Genomic DNA, 3966 nt, shown 5'->3' with positions numbered 1-3966 from the left:
CAATAATATATGTAACGTGTAATTTAGTATAAATTTTGGTATGATACCGATATTTTGGTATTATTTTTTAAATATTGAATATCATACCTACAAAATTATTTTAAAAACTTAAACCAAATACCGTATCAAATACCAAAAATAACGAATACCTATACCAAAATTTTCGATTTCCATAGAGTAACTCGGTTACCATAGTATGCACCGTCCTATTTTGGCCTATGTGTGATCGATGAACAATCAGGACCATATAAATCCTTGAAATGACTAGGCTAGTCTTTGTGGACCATAAAAACAAAAGTTGCCAGTACTTCACTAGCTTAGCCTCTGTGGAAATCAAAATATCTTAAAGTTGTCAATGGATCCATCGGCTTTCGTACTCCATGTCGCCATCTTCCCTTTCCCTGCACAGGGCCATGTCAACTCCATGCTTAAACTTGCCCAGCTTCTTTCACTTTCCAATTTTCACGTCTCCTTTCTTGTTACAGTTGACACCCATGACCGCCTGCTTAACCACACGGATGTTCTGTCCCGATTTGGTAGCGAATTCCATTTACAAGCACTTCCCGATGGAATTTCTTTAGATGAGATGAATACTCGTGATGGTGTAGGAAAGTTATACGATTCGTTAAATACAATTGCGAAACCTTTTTTAAGAGAGTTTCTAGCGGAGCCACCTGTGACATGTGTCATTGCCGACGGAATCTTAAGCATGGCGGCTGATGTAGCCGAGGAAATCAACTTGCCTATTATCTATTTCCGCACCATCAGTGCCTGTGCCTTCTGGTCCTACTTTTCAATCCCTGAGCTACTTCAAGCTAGCGAACTTCCCCTCAAATGTAAATTGGAAAGGGAAAAACATGATTGTTACTTTAATTACTGCTACGGACAGTTTAGTGGAACTAATTAGTGGGGTTTTTGTACATTATCTGGTTGAGATTTCAAAAAAAAAAAAAGTAATATTTGTGGTTGAAGTTACAAAAAAAAGGGCCGTGAATTCAATTCTCACAGCCTCCCTTCTTATTTTTCTTCCCTGTCACTCGTATGTAATAAAAAGGAAAGTAAAATTTACTACTGTTAATCCGCACTTGTTGTAGATTTTTAGATGTAGTTGACATTCACATGAATTGATGGTCTATTTAACAGTCAATTCCAGTTTATAGAGGTTCAATATTTGTTAGTAATATCCGGACAGGGGCGTATCTAAGGGGTTCCATGGGGCACGTGAACTCATGCTCCCCTCCCGAAGTCAGTATAGTATTAAATTTTTGCCTGTGAACTAAAGTGGTTATACATTATTTACAGTAAACGGAATGGACATCACATTGACGAAGGTAAAAGGCATGGAAGATTTTCTGAGAGGTCGAGATCTTCCAAGTTTTTGCCGGGTGAGTGACTTGACTAGCGCGGATTTCAGGCTATTATCGACTGAGACGCGACAAACCCCTCGAGCTCGGGGACTCATACTCAACACATTTGAAGACCTTGAAGGACCCATACTTACTCAAATTCGCACAGTTTGTCCAAATGTTTACACAATTGGACCAGTTCATGCCCATCTAAAGGCTAGACTTGCAACAAAATGTACCTCTTCAAATAGTTTGTGGCAAGAAGATGAAAGTTGCATCAATTGGCTCGACACGCAGCCACCAAAATCTGTTTTATATGTCAGTTTCGGAAGCATTGCGGGGGTGACAAGGGAGGAGCTGTTAGAGTTTTGGTACGGTCTAGTGAATAGTGATCAAAACTTCTTATGGGTAATGAGGGCAGGCCTGATAATGGGACAAGAGGTAAAACATGAGATTCCTGTGGAACTTGAGCAAGGTACTAAGGCAAGGGGCTATATGGCTGATTGGGTTAGAATTCCACACTGGAGAGTATAGTTGAAGGAGTACCTATGATTTGCTGGCCAAGATTTGCTGATCAGCAAGTGAATAGTGACTATTCATTGGTGAGGTTTGGAAGATGGGATTGGACATAAAAGATACCTGTGAAAGAGACATTATTGGAAAATCAATTAGAGATCTGATGGAGAAGAGAAGAGGTGAATTCTTGCAAAGAACAGAGCAGATGTCAAGTATGGCGAGAAGAACTGTCAATGAAGGCGGGTCGTCGTACATTAATTTGGACCGTCTTATACATGACATAAGATTGATGTGTCTGCCACTGAAACAGACCTGATTCAGCTGAATCTTTGATTTGGTAAGTGTTTGTTAGCTGGGATTAAATTGTTGTCTAGAGATTGCAGATTTATTCTGCCCCTATTGAATAACTCGAGCAACAAATGTAGCTTCACTTTTAGAACTGCAGTTATTTATAAGTAGCTATTCAATAAATAAAGATCAAAATGATAACATGAAAACAACAACGAGTACAATTGATTTTAAGTTCACAAAATTGCAACTTCCCTGCGATTCAATTTATTTAGTTGAACAGCCTCTTGTTTAATGTTTTAAGCACAAAGAGTGTCAACTTTTTATCAATTTAGAGAGAGAACGAGTGACCACTCACTAAAACAACAATCGGGAAACCAAAATCCAATTCCACCAAAATCCCCTAATATAATCAACCTACAAACCCCTAATACACTATCTTACAAGGATAAACTGCTTCAAGATGAATTCTTCATTAACACCACACAAATAGTGGAAGGGACCTCTACAATTCCAACGGACATTCAATCATCAGAATTGGAAGCCATTAAACCAGAGGAGTTGTCCCACAAAATGAAACAAATAATCCTATCCGAGAACGACAGGAAACGTACGTACAAACCTTGGAAATATTTTGTCATCATAAAACTCATGGGTAAGCGTCTAGTGCATCACTATCTAAAAAAAAATTCAGGATTTTATGGAAGATAAATGAAAACTTTCTAATAATTGATCTTGGAGAAGATTACTATACGGTTAAGTTGGCTAAGGAAGAAAACACGACCAAGATACTACAAAATGGACCTTAGTTCATCAATGGTTTTTTCCATTCAGTACAAAAGTGGGTGCCTAATTTTGTTGGAAAAGAAGCACAACAAAGCTATACAACAGTATGGGTACGATTGCCACAACTTACCACGAAATTTTATGATGGAATTATTCTAACCAAAATTGGGAACACTACTAGAAAATGGCTATTTGGCGACTGCAAAAACGGTCAGAAAGTGGTCAGAAAATGCTAATTTCCGACTACATTCAAACCGAAAAGTCGTAGTCGCAAAATAGTTGGTCTGAAATAGTTTGCGACCGAATCCGTCCGTAATTTGCGACTACAACGGTCGCTAAGGCCAAATAGAAAAACGACTATAAATGTGCTCAAGTTTCTGACTGACGCGGTCGCAAACAGGTTAAATTAAATTTTAATTTTATATTAACTTTTCCACTACTTCGGTCGCAAACAGTGTATATAATTATAATAATATTTAATTTTGTTTGAGTTTTCCCACTACGGTGGTCGCAAATCTAATTTTAAATTATTTATTTATTTATCCTTCCGACTATCGTGGTCGCAAATCTAATTTAAAACTATTTATTTATTTGTATTTCCGACTACAGTAGTCGCAGATGTTCCTGAATCTGGAATATTTTGATGCATTTTGCGACTACTATGGTCGGAAATAAGTCAGAAAACTGGGAATTTTATGCCAAATTCCAGCTCTTTTAAAGCAATACCACCTACCAATTCAAATATACAACAACCAATTAATCTACCATGCTAACCAATCAATCCACCATTGCAACTAATCAAATCCATAAAATGCAAAACATAAATATTTGTAACTAAAATATCCAAAAAGAGTTAAACATTGTGGCACCATTCAATCTAGTCTAAAATACTACAATCATAGTCAAGTGAAAATATTACCAAGTCTAAACATCCAACTACAACAAATAATAATGTCTCAAACATCAATAACCATAACAAACTAAAACTCATTATCCCCGCCATCCTCGCCATTCGAAGGACCAAATGGAC

At 37.3% G+C, this 3966-nt stretch overlaps 1 pseudogene across 1 annotated transcript; it reads left to right on the top strand.

The window, feature by feature from the left end:
* The first annotated feature begins 268 nt into the window (after positions 1 to 268).
* Positions 269 to 2279, top strand: LOC107763110 (7-deoxyloganetic acid glucosyltransferase-like; annotated as a pseudogene). Its single transcript, XR_012696658.1, has 2 exons — positions 269 to 836; positions 1303 to 2279. The product of XR_012696658.1 is annotated as a 7-deoxyloganetic acid glucosyltransferase-like (transcript).
* Positions 2280 to 3966: the final 1687 nt, after the last annotated feature.

This window comes from Nicotiana tabacum, chromosome 11 (assembly GCF_000715075.1).
Source record: "Nicotiana tabacum cultivar K326 chromosome 11, ASM71507v2, whole genome shotgun sequence".
Classification (NCBI taxonomy): domain Eukaryota; kingdom Viridiplantae; phylum Streptophyta; class Magnoliopsida; order Solanales; family Solanaceae; genus Nicotiana; species Nicotiana tabacum.
Note: the sequence above shows the minus strand (reverse complement) of the source record. Positions and strands in the feature narration are given on the sequence as shown.